General features: G+C 35.6%; 1 protein-coding gene across 4 annotated transcripts in view; it reads right to left on the reverse strand.

Moving 5' to 3' along the window:
• Window positions 1-16,456, reverse strand: part of JMJD1C (jumonji domain containing 1C) — a 267,089-nt gene that overhangs the window by 219,589 nt on the left and 31,044 nt on the right. Inside the window, exon 1 of one of the 4 annotated variants that reach the window (XM_086679810.1) lies at window positions 2,181-2,203. The exons of the other annotated variants lie outside the window; for them this stretch is intronic. The gene's annotated coding sequence lies outside the window, so the exon portion shown is untranslated. Of the gene's footprint in view, window positions 1-2,180; window positions 2,204-16,456 lie in introns of those variants that run through there. 4 annotated transcript variants of the gene reach the window in all.

The raw sequence follows: 16,456 nt of genomic DNA on the forward strand, positions 1-16,456 counted from the left end.
GTTGGGGGTCTGACTTCAGCTCAGGTCAAGATCTCACGGTTTGTGGGTCTGAGCCCATCAGACTCACGGCTGTCAGAGCAGAGCCAGCTTCAGATCCTCTGCCTACCTCCCCTCACTCCCGCCCCTCCCCAGCTTGTGCACTCACTCGCTCTCTGTCAAAAATAAACAGATACTAAGAAAATTTATATAAAAAAAAAAGGAGAGGGGAGAAAGAATCTGACTGATGAAGATTATCACCTAAGGGCAGTTTTATTCACATTTATATGCTATTTCATTGATCTAATCTTATTTTTATTTCCTGCCTTGTTCTTAGTTTGGGTTTTATTTGCATTTCTTTTTCTCTCTTAAGGTAAACCCTTGGGTCACTGATTTTTAGGTTCCTTCTTTCCTTTTTTTTTTTAATTTTTTTTTTAACGTTTATTTTTGAGACAGAGAGAGACAGAGTATGAACAGGGGAGGGGCAGAGAGAGAGGGAGACACAGAATCTGAAATGGGCTCCAGGCTCTGAGCTGTCAGCACAGAGCCCGACGCGGGGCTTGAACTCACAGACCGTGAGATCATGACCTGAGCCGAAGTCGGACGCTTAACCAACTGAGTCACCCAGGCGCCCCAGGTTCCTTCTTTTCTAATAGAAGCATTTAAAGATATAAATTTCTCTCTCAACCCTGAAGATGCACCTACACATTCTGATATACTGCATTTTCATTATCATTCAGTTCAAAATGATGTTTAATTTCCCTTGTTTTCTTCTTTGACCCACAAATTGTCTAGAAGTGTACTGTTTAATACCCAAACATTTGAATTTTTCCCCTAGCCATCACACTGTTAATTTCTTATTTAACTCCACTATGGTTCAAGAAAATAGTCCTGTATTATTTCCTTTTAAATTTATTTAGAACTGTTTTGTGACCCAGCATATGGTCTCTTTTGATGAATATACCATGCGCACTTGAAAATAACATGTATTATTACAGCATGAAATGTAGTGCTATATAAATGTCAATTAAATCAAGATGAATGATGATGTTTTTCAAATCTTCAATGTCTTTGCTGGTTTTTTATGTAGTTGTTCTACCAACGCTATGGGAAGAGTGTTAAAATTTCCAACTATGGCTGTAAAGTTGCCTATATGTAATTTATATATTTCTGTAAAATTTTGCTTCATGTATTTTGAAGTTATACTGTCAGGTGCACACATATTTGTCATTGTTATATCAGAATTGTGACCAAGAGGCAGTACATAGATATGAAAAGAAACAGCAACTACATTAACACTTGTTCTAGGTTTGTTTTTTAGGAAATTCAATCCAAAAGTATGAGTCATTGATTGCTATTAGTTGCAATGGATCAGGATCAATGATATAGTTCTTATTTCCAAAGAGACTTACAATCATATTTCAAAAGCATTGCAATAAATATCTAGACAGTAATCCTTATAAAAATACCACAGTACAGATCCTTAAATTCAATTTTTACATAATATATGTATATACATTCTTTCAATTCATTTTTACATCTAAATTCTCTCAATTCACCCAACAAAGTAGATATTACATATATTTTATAGTTGAGAGAGGTAAAACCCAGAAAGACTGAGTGATTTATCCAATATCACACAGTTAACATTTGGCAGAGCCAGAACTCAAACCTGAGTCTACATTTGCAATATCACACACTGCTCAAAAGGAAGAGAGTATTCAACAATGTGGATGGGAGGCCAAAAAGCAAAGTTACAGTTTTTAATTGTATAAATATGGATAATTCTAGTAAGAAATGGGAGATATTACCTATGAAAGTATGAATTCTATTAGTAAAAGTAATATCAATATCTTATTTCTCAGGACCTAAAATACCTGGGGAATTTAATAAATGTCAGTGTACTGAATAAATGAAGTTGATGAGTGAGTGAAACAATATGGCTATTACAGAGTCTTCTGATTTTAAAAGGACATATATAAATAATGGAAGGAGGGAAATGTAACTAATATATATGAATTAATATCATAAACCTTATTTATAATATTGCAGAATAGACTAAATTTTATAAGTAATACAAAGGAAAACCAAACAAGCCTACTGGTTGTATAAATGTAAGAGGACGAACTAAGAAGAAACAAGAATATTGCATGGGAAAGATGATGTAATGTTAACAGATGCAGAGAGAATAAAGAACTACTCACACCTCCTCTTTTGCATCCATCTTCTCCACCAAGGAGAATTGAGTAGAAAACTGGAAAAGGTAGAAGAAACATAGTTAAAAAGTAAATGAAGTTGAAATGAGAAAAGAAGACAGTAAGAGAATACCTAGCTAACTTTTTAAATTAGTTTTTGCCTACACTGCTGTCTACAGGTCTGAATTAGACATGCAACTCTAATGTGTGTAATATGTAAAACATCATAGGAAAATAAGTTCTAAAATGCACTGGTTTGGGAAATGGAGAAACTTTTTTTTTAAGAAAATTATTTGTCAAAGAAAGACCCTTGAGTTGAAAAGGCTCTTGACAATCCATTTATGTTGATCTATATCCAAAGTACAAAAATTATTATTTACAAGTTGGATTATAAGCACTAAAAAAGAAAAAGGTCACACCAAGAGCAAATTTTATTTCACTACAGTGATCCTAAGTTTTTTCTTCATTGATAAAGTTCTTCTTTTTAGGGAGGCTAGTGTAACTAATACACTAAATTTTTAAAATTATAATATTGTAGAAAAAGATCCTGAATATACTTTTGAATGAAAGAAAAAATATATAAACTCATAGCTGGATTAAAAAAACATAATTTACAGTATTAACCAAGAACTAAAGTAAAACTGATTGAATGTCTTCAAAAGTAATGCATAGGGCTCTAACCTCACACTTCAATCAAGATACTTAGCTGACTCAATAGGATGCAAAGGAAAATAACACACTGGATGATAAAATTAAGATTCCAAAAAATTTCAACAGACTGGAAAAATGAGCAGAATCAACTAATATTAAAATAACAGCAATAGTAGTGATAGCCGACTTCATGAAATAAAGGAAGGCTAAGCTAAGGTCAAAATTTGGGAAAGCTGATAAACACTCCAATTTATAAGACAGAAACCGACAATTGCTCAATATTGGTTGACAGGAAAGTAGGGCTACCAAGAATGATACTGTCTGTTTAAGCAGCAGCTAGACACACAGATCTCTTCATGGCTAGCAACTGCCTCCTTTCTCTCTTTGTAGAAAAGGGAGGTTTTTCTCCTAGAAAAAGGTTATTTATTACAGGGTCTCTGAATAGAGGAGCATATATTAAAGCAAATTGAAAATTTGCTTTACTACTGACAGGAAAATCAAGTGGAAGTTTACATTCTGAAATATGCTGAGAACCAAACCCCTCCTGCAACACCTAGTTTTGTTTGTTTACCTCAATAGGTACAAACTTTGAGAAGGAAAAGATTGGTAGATACCTCTGGGAAACTTGAGCAGTTTAACATACAACATAGTTAAATATACAGACATTAGGTGTTTCCTAAAAAAGCAGCATGATCTCCAAACTATAAAATATAGTCACCAAAACTTGCTCATGTGGCCCAGAGTTCCCAATGTACTTTTTAAGTGTTAAACTACTAAATCTGAGTAGTCAGAAAGAATCATCATATATTTCATGTGAGGAAAATGTCAAATTTAAAACACAGGAACTAAATTACACATAGAGAAAAAAGTAACTGGAAGACGACAAGATTCTGAAGGGAGAAGAAAACAAAACCTTAATATTAATATTCTCAATAAGATAAATGTAACAATCAAAATACAGAAATAGGAAGTTATCAAAAATAACTTTTTGGGAAAACAAAAACATTTTAGGAAATTAAACTGTGATGGAAGAAATGAAAAAAACTCAATAGAAGGTTTACAATATAAAGTTGTAGAGGCGCCCGGGTAGCTCAGTTGGTTAAGCATCTGACTTTGTGTCAGGTCATGATCTCACAGTTTGTGGGTTCCAGCTCTAAGTCAGGCTCTGTACTTACAGCTCAGAGCCTGAAGACTGCTTTGGATTCTGTGTCTCCCTCTCTCTCTACCCCACCCCCACTCATATTCTGTCCCTTTCTCTCTCAAAAATAAATAAAAACATTAAAAAAAAGAATACAGACTTGTAAAAATTTCCCCACTAACCAGAACAAATACAATATAGGAGAGAAAAGATATGATAAAAAGGGGACCAATGGGGTCCCATATCCCAAACAAAAGATCTGGAAAAAAGAGAGAGAGGAAAAAAAAACCAAAAAGAAACAATTCAAGATTTCCCAGAACTGAAACTCAAAGTTCCCAAACTAAAAAGTAACTCCTAAAAAGCTAATAAGCATTCAGATGAAGAGATGTACATCTAGGATTGTCATTGTATAATTTCAAAGCACAATTAAAAGAGAAGATCCCACATACTTCTTTCATATAAAAGATTAAAAAGTAAAGTTGCATGACTTCTCAAAGCAACAACAGAATCTGGAAGACAATACATGAGTGCTTTCAAAATTTTGAGGAAAACACTTCCAATCTCTAATCTAGAATTCCATATCCACTCACATATGAGTCAAGTTTGAGCTTAAAACACAGATCCTTTCGGGGAGCGTGGCTGGCTCAGTCGGTACAGCATGTGACTCTTCACCTCAGGGTTGTAAATTCAAGCCTGATGTTGAATGTAGAGATTACTTGAAAAAATAAAATCTTAAAAAATATATATATATAGATCCTTTCAAATGAACAGGCCACCAAAAAATGTGCAGACAGGCAATCTTTTTTTTTTTTTTCTCTTTTTTTAAGTAGGCTACATACCCAACATGGGCCTTGAACTCATGACCCTGAGGCCAAGAGTTGCATGCTCTGCACTCTACCAACTGAGCTAGCCAGGTGCCCCAGCAGGCAATACTTTTTAAAGAGATTAATGAATGATATATTCCACCAATATTAGAGAATAAACCAAGACATGGAATACAGGATAAGAATCCACTTTAAAAAAAAAGAAAAAGAAAAAAAAGAAATACCAGTATGATGGCAAAACAAGATTACAAGAGGTCTGGAGAGTCCACATATAAAGTCACCAGAAAAGATTACATAAAGAAGATAAAATGGATAGGATACCTAATATACATACTTGAATGTACTAAAAATATTTCACATAATTTGAGGACTCTGTAATTAAATTAGTGACAAGTACACTGGAAATGAAATAAAGGAAATGCAGGACTATTACTATGTAATATATAAAATATCTCCCCCCAGATTAAGTCAATATATAGTAAGTAGGCAACCAAAAACAGTGTTTATACGTCATGATAATATAAATATCAGGTATCCATCTAATCAAAATTATAATTTTATCATAAGTATGGTAGGATACAGGTTTATCTCATTTTTACATTTTTTATCTAATCTTGATATTTTAGAAAAACAATTTTCATTTACTTATTTTTTAAAAAATGTTTATTTTGAGAGCCAGCATGAGCAGGGGAGGGGGAGGGGGGAGGGAGGGGGAGGGTGGGAGGGAGAGGGAGAGGGAGAGAGGGAAAGGGGGGGAGAGGGGGAGAGAGAGAGGGAGAGAGGGGGGGAGAGAGAGAGAGAGAGAGAGAGAGAGAGAGAGAGAGAGAGAGAGAGAGAATCCCAAGCAGGCTCTGTGCTGACAGCAGATGTGGTGCTGGATCCCAAGAACTGTGAGATCATGACCTGAGCCTGAAATCAAAAGCTGTATGCTCAACCACCCACTGAACCACCCAGGTACCCATGGAAACAACTTTTATATCTTCTTTTTTAAATGTTCCCTCTCATGCATGTTAATTTCAGGAATTCCTAAAGTTTAATAAGTATTGTTAGCATTTCAAAAGAATGGCCATCGAGAAACCGCTTGTAACTTGTAATCTTCTTACATATGAAAATACCACAGACAGAATGCTCTAAGCCTCACAGACCTGTAGCTGGGATGTTTAGGAACATAGTACCTGGCACACAATATGTCATCAATAAACACTGTCTGAATAACAGGGGTTGGTGGGGGGGAATCACATAAGGAACTATCTTACCCTCTGGAAATAGTAAAAAGTCTCATAACCCCCTTTCTGAATGCCTGGAAGTACTGTCAAATATCTACTAAAGAAATCAATGGAGCAAAAGGCCTAACTATTCTTGATTTAGTATGTTTTAACCATTTATGAATGACCCCAAAAGTCTATGACATAAAAACAACATGCTTTCACCCAGGCACAAATTTTATCACATGTACTTCATGGCTCTGGTACCCAGGAAATTACTTGTTAAATGAACTTGGTAATGAACAAAAAAGCATCCACAGCTCAACACAACTATGAATCTTTCCTATATCAACACATCTTTTATTAATCTCAACTTAGTCTAATATAAGCTAACATTTGTAAAGTAATAATGTACCAAGAAAATAAAAAGGTTCAATGTTCCTAAAGGTAAGAAGAGTATGTGAAGAGGTAAGAAATTGATGGTATTTGAGAACTTGGGAACCACTGCAAATACCAAGGGCCATATAAAAAATGGGAGACATGTTCCGTAAGGACTGAAAGACACAAAAGCAATTAAGGCAACAGGAAGCTGAGTACCTACCATTAAAGAGAGTACAACAGCCCATAGAGATATAGCATAGAAGCAGTAGTTTGAAAAAATGCCTAGAGCATATGGGAGGGAAAGTTATTTACTAACCTGAAAGCTTGTCCCAAAGGGGCAGAAATCAGTGGGAGATGCCTCGAGGAACAAAGGAGCTGGTAGGCGCCATTCCCTCCCCTGCCCCCCAACATTAAACACACAGCCACCTGCAGGAATCAGCACACCAACATTCAATTACTTAACTTGCTGAAACCAAGCCCCACCCTCCAAACTTTGGTGGATCCGCTCTTTACAGTTACACTTGCCTCAGTCCCAGAGCTGCAGGTCCCTCACCTGGAAGACTAGCCCAAACCTTGCCAACACATCTCCAGAGCCCTGTGCTTTATGAGAGCTCAATCTGGTGGTGGAGGACCCTTCCCAGAAAAGACCTGTGCGTACCTTGTTAAAACTGCGTGCCCCGCCCATGCACACTTTGTGGATCTTCCCTGGCCAGCCACCCTCCAAACAGAAAATCAACAAGTAAACAGTGGCTGAACCAGATGAATTTAACAGATATATTCTGAACATTCCATCTGAAAACAGCAGAATACACATTCTTCTCAAGTGCACATGGAATACTCTCCAGAACAGATCACATATTAGGCCACAAAACAAGACTGAACAAATTCAAAAAGATCAAAGTCATACCATGCATCTTTTCTGACCACAATGCTATGAAACTAGAAGTCAACCACACACACACACACACACACACACACACACACACACACACACACACACACACTTGAAAAGAGCACAAATATTTCGAGGTTAAATAATGTGCCACTAAACAATGAATGGGTCAACCAAGAAATCAAAGAAGAAATCAAAAATTACATGGAAAGAAATGAAAATGAAAACACACCAGTCCAAAATCTTTGGGATGCAGCAAAAGTGGTTCTAAGAGAGAAGTTTGTAGCAACAATGGCCTAACTCAAGAAGAAAGAAAAATCCCAAATAAAAATCTAACCTTACATGTAAGGGAGCTAAAACAAAACAAAACAAAACAAATCACCCAGCACAAGGAAGGAAATAATAAAGACACTAAAACAACAACAACAACAATGGAACAGATCAATAAAACAAGGAGCTAGTTCTTTGAAAAGATCAACAAAACTGATAAACCTCTAGCTAGACTCATCACAAAAAAGGAGACAAAATTCAGTAAAACAAAATCAGAAATGAAAGAGGAGAAATAACAACTTAAACCACAAAAATACAAAAGATTGTAGGAGAATATTATGAAATCTTATACACCAACAAATTGGACAACCTACAAGAAATGGATAAATTCCTAGAAACATGTAACCTACCAAAACTGAAGCAAGAGATAGAAAATTTAAACAGACTGATTACCAGCAATAAAATTGAACCAGTAATCAAAAACTCCCAACAAACAAAAATCTAGGACCAGAAGGTTTCACGGGTGAATGCTACCAAACATTTAAAGAAGGGTTAAGACCTATTCTCCTCAAACTATCCCAAAAAATAGAAGAGGAAGGAAAACTCCCAAATTCATCCTATGAGGTTAGCATTACCCTGATACCAAAACCACATAAAGTTACCACAAAAAAAAAGTGAACTACAGGCCAGTGTATCTAATGAACATAGATGCAAAAATTAGCAAACCAAAATATTAGCAAACCAAATCTCACAACACAGTAAGAAAATCTTTCAGAGGGACACCTGGCTGGTTCAGTCAGTGGAGCATGCAACTCTTGATCTCAGGGTTGTGGGTCTGGGCCCACGTTTGGGTGTAGAGATCAGTTAAAAATAAAATCTTTAAAAAAAAAAGAAAAAGAAAAAGAAAATCATTCACCACAATTAAGTTGGATTTATTCCCAAGATTCAAGACTGGTTCAGTATTCACAAGTCAATCAACATGATACAACACATCAACAAGAGAAAGGATAGATGCAAAAAAAGTATCTGACAGAGTACAAATCCACTCCGGATAAAAACCCTCAACAAAGTAGGTTTAGAAGGAACATATCTCAACATAGGAAAGGCCACATATGAAAAACCCACAACTAACATCATACTCAATGGGGAAATATTGAGAGCTTTTCTCCTAAGGTCAAGAATAAGACAAGGATATCCACTCTCACCACATTACTGGAAGTCCTAGCCACAGTGATCAGACAAGAAAAAGGATTTATAGGCATCCAAATGGGTAAGGAAGAAGTCAAACTTTCACTATTTGCAGATGATATAACACTATATAGCAAATCCTAAAGACTCCACCAAAAAAACTACTAGAAATGATAAATGAATTCAGTAATATCACAGGATACAAAACCAATGTACAGAATCTCTGTATAGTAATAATGAAGCAGCAGAAAGAGAAATTAAGAAAACAATACCATCTACAATTGCACCAAAAATAATAAAACACCTAGGAAAAAATTTAACAACAGAGGTGAAGGATGTACTCTGGAAATACATTCCATGCTCAACAATTGAAAGAACAATTGTTAAAATGTCCATACTACCCAAAGCAATCTAGTGATTTAATGCAATCCCTATCAAAATACAAACAGCATTTACTATGGAACTAGAACAAACAATCCTAAAATTTGCAGGGAACCACAAAAGATTCTGAATAGCCAAAGCAATCCTGAAAAAGAAAAATAAAGCTGGAAGTATCACAATTCCAGGCTTCACATTTTATTACAAAGCTGTAGTAATCAAAACAGTATGGTACTGGCACAAAAACAGACCCAGAGATCAATGGGACACAATAGAAAGCCCAGAAATAAACCCACACTTACAATGGTCAATTAATCTTTGACAAAGGAGACAAGAATATGCAATGGGAAAAAGATAGTCTCCTCAACAAATGGTATTGGAAAAATTGGAAAGCTTCATGCAAAAGAATGAAACTGGACCACTTTCTTACACCATACACAAAAACAAACTCAAAATGGATTATGGACTTCAATGTGATACCTGAAGCCATAAAAATCCCAGAAGAGAGCACAGGCAGTGATTTCTCTGACACTGGCTGTAACAACATCTTTCTAGAAATGTCTCCTGAGGCAAAGGAAATAAAAGCAAAAATAAACTATTGGGGAGCACCTGGCTGACTCAGTTGGAAAAGCATGTGGCTCCTGCTCTTGGTGTTGTGAGTTTGAGCCCATGCTGGGTGTGGAGATTACTAAAAAAATAAACTATTGGGACTACAAAAAAGAAAAATCTGCTGCACAGCAAACAACTAACAAAACTAAAAGACAACTTACTGAATGGGAGAAGGTATTTGCAAACGACATCTCCAATAAAAAGTTAGTATCCAAAATGTATAAAGAACATACAAATAATCCAATTTAAAAAATGGGCAGAAGACACGAATAGACATTTCTCCAAAGAAGACACACAGATGGTCAACAGACACATTAAAAGATACTCAACATCACTCACCATCAGGGAAATACAAATCAAAACAATGAGGTATCACCTCACTCTGGTTAGAATGGCTAAAATAAAAAACACAAGAGTGTTGGTTAGGATGTGGAGAAAAAGGAACCCTCATGCATCCCTCATGTTGGTGGAAATACAAAACTGGTGCAGCCACTATGGAAGACAATATGGAGGTTCCTCAAAAAATTAAAAATATAACTACCCACACTATGATCCAATAATCCACAACTGGCTATTTACCCAAAGAATACAAACATGCTAATTTGAAAGGATATACACACCTCTATGCTTATTGCAGCATTATTTACAATAGCCAAGCAGCTCAGTCTATCGATTGATGAATTGATAAAGATGTGGTATACACGCACACATGCATGGGCAAACACACACAATGGAATATTATTCAGCCATAAAAAATAATAAATCTTGCCATCTAAAACAACATATATGGATCTAGAGAGCATAATGCTAAGCGAAATAAAAGCCAGAGAAAGAAAATTACCGTGATTTCACTCATACGTGTAATTTAAGAAATAAAACAAATGAACACAAGAAAAAGAGACAAACCAAAGAACAGACGCTTAATACAGAGAACAGATGGTAACCAGAAGGGAGGTGGGTGGGAGGATGGGTGAAGTAGGTAAGGAGATTAAGAGTCCACATATCTTGATGAGCACCGAGTAATATATGGAATTGTTGAATCACTATTTTGTACACAAGAAACTAATATAACACTGTATATGTTAACTACACTGGAAGTAAAATTTTTTTTTTAAATAAAATAAGATGAAAAAAATTTTAAAGAATATACTGGAATCAATCTGGTAATTTTATATAGATTTTTATTATATATAATTTTTATTTCTTATTACAGAACACTGGTTATTAAAAATTTTTTATAATATTTGCCTCAGAGTATATTGATCAGACCTCCTCCTTTTCAGAACCAAGAGAACTAGAGTTCTACTGGATAAAAGTGAGTCAGAATGAGCCATGTTTTCCCAATATGAAACAATGCCAAACATTTCAGGTCCTTAAATAGTCAACTTTCAGCCAGATAGGCTAGATAGTTCAATGATCACAACATAAAAACTATTGGTCACTGTATAACCAATGGATAAAGATAAGTAAATCCTGTCACTAATCAACTGTATGTACCATTTAAGAAGTATCAAGTATCAAGATAAAATGGATTGTCTGTTTTTCATAATGCCTGCTCAAAGTCATGGCACATTTTAGTTTCTTACCTTGAAATGTGGATCTCTCCATTAACTTTTGGATTTGAGAGATTTCTCATTGCTCTCCTTTCTTCTTCTCTGAGTAAATCCACTAGATTATATGATTCAGTGGTTAATGTATCTTCATCATATCAACTAACCATTTTAATACCAATGCAAGGGTATACTAAAATTTATCTAGTTAATTCCTTAAGAAACTTAAATTAAAAATTTTTTTAAATTTCAAATCCTGGAAGGAATATTTGTAACGAATATTTTCTAATTAAAAAATACCCCCTTTTAGGGGCAACTGGCTGACTCAGTTGAGCATCCAACTCCTGAGTTCAGCTCAGGTCATGATCCCAGGGTTGTGGCATCAAACCTCCACATCTGGCTCTGCACTGAGCATGGAGCCTGCTTGGGATTCTCTCTCTTCCTCTACCCCTCTCTCCTCTCACATGCGTGCTTTTAAAAAAGAAAAATTTTAAAAAATCATCCCCTTTTAGATTTTCATAACTTTGGATTCAGCATGTTCCCCCACCTACTTAATTATCTATCTCACTTCCTATCTCTCTACTAATAAAGGTGTATTTCTTTTTTTTTTTTTAATTTTTTAAAATGTTTTATTTATTCTTGAGAGAAAGAGAGACAGAACATGAGGGAGGGAGGGGCACAGCGAGAGGGGGACACAGAATCCGAAGCAGGCTCCAGGCTCTGAGCTGTCAGCACAGAGCCCAATGCGGGGCTCGAACTCACGAGCTGTGAGATCATGACCTGAGCCACAAGCCAGACACTCAACTGACTGAGCCACCAGGTGCCCCAATAAAGGTGTATTTCTACTCAAGCCCTTTAAGTTCTCTTTATCCAGTCCTTCAGAGAAATCATCTTCTCACATTGCTTAAACTATTATCTTTATTCTTTCATCTCCCATTCAAAGTCTTGAATAAAACAGGTACTCAAAATATGTTAAAATAATCCTACTCCAAGATTTGCATCTCTAGACATATTTTCATCCAACATTCAGGTGTTTATTTTTAGTGATACAGCTCCATGCAATAGTGTTTCATTCCCATCTCACACAAGGTACAAAACACATCATCCTTTGCTAGTAAGTGCTCTTTCTCATATTCCTTTTGTACTAGTAATAGTATTTCTGGTCTTCTTTGTGCAATGTATGGGAATTTTTCCCCCTAATCTTCTTTGTCTAATCATTCTCCTTCACTTACATTTTAGTTTGTCTCCACAATCAATCCACAGTTTATTCACATTCATCATTATTGGCCTGTCCCTTTTCACTGTCAACATTCTAGTTCAATTCTTAACTACTTTGTAAGTTGGTAATAAAACAGCACACTGATAAGGAGCAGTCTTTGTTCAAATACTGCTCTATCACTTAACGCTTGTGTGAACTTGGATAAACTATTTAACTTCTCCATGTTGTATTTTCCTTATCTGTGCAAAGGAATTAATAGCAGTATCTACCTTACATGGTTTTGTAAGGATTAAATAAATTAACATATATAAACATTCAGTACAAGTGCCTCACATATAGTAAGCGTTATATAAGCTTAAATGTTTCATAATTATTTTCTCTGCCTCTAATTGCTTTTTTTTCCAGCTTACCTACTACTGCCAAACTAATTTTCTTGGAACAATTTCTTTGGTCATTTCACTTTATTAACGTAAAACATATCATGACTACCTTCTGAATCAAGATCAAGATTCCAAGTCTCACGTTTATAGCTCTCCATTACCTAGTCCAGGGGTCAGCAAAATATGGCCTATAAGCCAACCACCTGCTTTTACACACAAACTTTTACTGAAACATAGCTATTCTCATTAACTGCATTGCCCATGGATGTTTTTTCATATGGATATCAGAGTCGAGCAGTTGTGACATAGTCTTTAAGGGCCACAAAACATAAAACATTTACTATTTGGACCTTTACAGAAAATATTTGCCAATCGCTGACCACTTCAATCTAACTGTATTATCCCCCAATGTATATTTAGCATGCTTAAAATGGAACTCATGTTTTGTTTTGTTTTGTTTGGATACTTGCTCATCTCAAGTTCCCTATTTTATTAAGATCTACCAAGTATTTGTTAAGGCTTCATTACATGCACACACTGCTCCAGTGACCGGTAAACAGCAGGGGATAAAAAGAAAACCCTCAATTTTCATAGAGCATATTTTCTTTTGGAGGGCAATAAACCAAAAATAAGAAAGTGTATACATAAGTATATATAAGTATATGTCAGTTGGTGGTAAGTGCTATGAAGAAAAACAAAGTGTTCAGGATGACAGAATGGCAGAAGAGTGGGGTGCTAATTTAGATATAATGACCTTTCTAATGAGGCAACATTTTAACAGTGTCTTGAATTAGAGAGGGACCACCAGGAATGCTTTGGAGGAAATGCAATCTGGGAACACAGGAAACTCAACCCTAAGAGTAGGTGCCTCCTTAAATTTGCATCCTTCGTGCTTCATTTGCCTCACTCTAGTCCCAAATCCTGCTAGCAATAATTTATAACTGGAATACATAAAGTACTCCTACTAAACAAAAGGACAAACCAAATTTTTAAATGGCCATGAGACTTAATTAGAGAGAATGCACACCCTCATCAATAAACATATGAAAAGGTACTAAGCAAATTACTCATCAGTGAAATGCAAATTAAAATTACAACAGCTCCTATTAGACACCCATGGGAATGGCTAAAATTTCCAGGTGAATCCAACTCATTCAAAAGCCAAAACCTGGCAACAATCCAAAACCTATCATTTGAAGGACAGCTGAAGAGTGATGTACTCATATAACAGGAAATTACATGACAATAAAAAGAATGAAATTCTGGTAAATCTAGTAATACAGATGAATATATTATTTCTCTGGGGCTGTATTAACAGAACACAAAAGTACCTGGTAGCTTAAAACAACAGAAATTTATTTTCTCACACTTCTGGAGATGAGAACTATGAAATCAGGTGTCCTCAGAGTCCTGCTTCCCTTCAAAGGCAAGGAAAAATTCTTGTCCTTTAGAGTCTTCAGAGAGAGAGTGGCCCTGAACACCTTGATTTCATAAACTGGGCCTCCAGTATCGAGAAAATAAATTTCTACTGTTTTAAGTCCATGTTTGCGGTAATGTTATATGGCAGCCCTTGAAAACTAATACCAGGAATTTCACAGATTATAAGTAGAGTTTAAAAAGCTACTGCATAAAAAATAAAATTAAGTAAATAAAAAGCCACTGCATGATTCCATTTATTTGAAGTTCAACAATAGGCAAATCTCATTTATGGTGACAGAATTAGTGGAATAAATGAGCAGTATAGACAGAATGGGAAGGGGTAACAGGATGATGTGTTAGAAGCATTCTGTATTTTGATCTGGGTGGTAGGTACATAAGTAGATAAAATTAATTAATTTTTAAATTAAAGAATAGTGTATATTCTGTATAATTTTAAAAAATAAGAAAAAGACCACAACACAGAGATACATATATCTACATAATAATCACAAAAAAAACTTGCTAAATAAATGTGATTGAAGACTTACTAGTTCAAAGCTAACTTAAGACTTAAGCCATTGTAATCAGGCACACTGAAAGATATATAATTTCCAAATACTTAGTCTCATCTTTCAAGATACGTGTTTATGTATTTATCTGAAAGAGATTAACGGGAAAGTAAGGTAAAAGACAAGTACTCTTCAATATTTTAATCTGACAGCATTGTTTGGACTTAAACAGTTTCGGTGAATACCAAAACAGGTTATTTGATTTGTGCTTTGTCATCTTAAATATATGTTATTAGTGATGAAATAAGTTTATGTCTGTTACATAACATTTTTAAATGACATGTTCTAGTTCAAGATGCAGATTTTTAATAATGAATTTCCTGAGCAGAGACTTACAAAATAGAGACACAATCTCATACTGTAGAAAAATTTTATGTAAACAGTTCCAACTATTGACAAGGAGGAGATCTTACATTTACTTAGTAAAATAGTTGGCTAAACTTGTCCTTCCTTCACAGCTGCCTTAAGCTGAACCTTTTTTCCTGCTTTGCTAGGAGACAAAAAATGATACCAGGAGATAATGGCAGAGGATCTTTGCAAGTCTGTGCATGTGCTGGATAGAGAGAGAGAGAGAGAGAGAGAGAGAGAGAAAAGATGTGCAAAGAAATCTAAGTAAAGCAATTCTTTTAACTTTAGCAAGCATTAAAACTTTTCTCCCTCAAGTCAAATGAAAAGCTGAATGGAAGACAGTCACAAATTTTTGTGATGCAATCAGAGGATTTCAAAATTACAAACACAATGAAAATTCCACATCAATGAAGAAAACAGGTTGACTGATTCTATCCATATCTGAAAGAGAACCAGAGTAAAAGAATGATAAATACTGAAAGACTAAAAAGTATATACTTTAACAAAGATAATTGGATTTCTTAAAATGTGAGCTGAATACTACATATTCTTCCAAAACTATTAGTTATTAAAAAACTTTACTTAATAGAAAATCTTCACTAGGAAAGTTTTTTTTTTTTCCTCTCTCTTTAAAAAGCATATTTGAGGGGGCGCCTGGGTGGCTCAGTCGGTTAAGCATCCAACTTCGGCTCAGGTCATGATCTCACAGTCCGTGAGTTCGAGCCCTGCGTCGGGCTCAGTGCTCACAGCTCGGAGCCTGGAGCCTGCTTCAGATTCTGTGTCTCCCTCTGACTCTCCCCCGTTCATGCTCTGTCTTTCTCTGTCTCAAAACTAAATAAACATTAAAAAAAATTTTTTTAAAAAGCATATTTGAGGGGCGCCTCAACACTTAATGCTCAGTTGGTTAAGAGTCTGACTGTTGATTTTAGCTCAGGTCATGATCTCATGGTCGTGAGTTCGAGTCCCTCATTGGGCTCTGTGCTGACAGTGCGGAGCCTGCTTGGGATTCTCTGTCTCCCTCTCTCTCTGCCCCTCCCCTGCTTGCTCGCTCTCTCTCCCTCTCTCTCAAAATAAATAAACAAACATAAAAAAAGAAAAAAAATTAAAACGAAGCATACTCTGAGTCTCTGAATTTCTGATTTAGAAATCTCAAGGCTAACCAAATCTCCAATGCTAGAGCTCCTTTCCTCACTGCTTTCTCTGGGCTCTCATAACGTGAGCACCCTGCCCAAAAGATGAGTTTAGAATTTAGAGATGCAAGAAA

This window comes from Puma concolor, chromosome D2 (genome assembly GCF_028749965.1).
Source record: "Puma concolor isolate L17-30 chromosome D2, mPumCon1.1.hap2, whole genome shotgun sequence".
NCBI classification, from domain to species: Eukaryota; Metazoa; Chordata; class Mammalia; order Carnivora; family Felidae; genus Puma; species Puma concolor.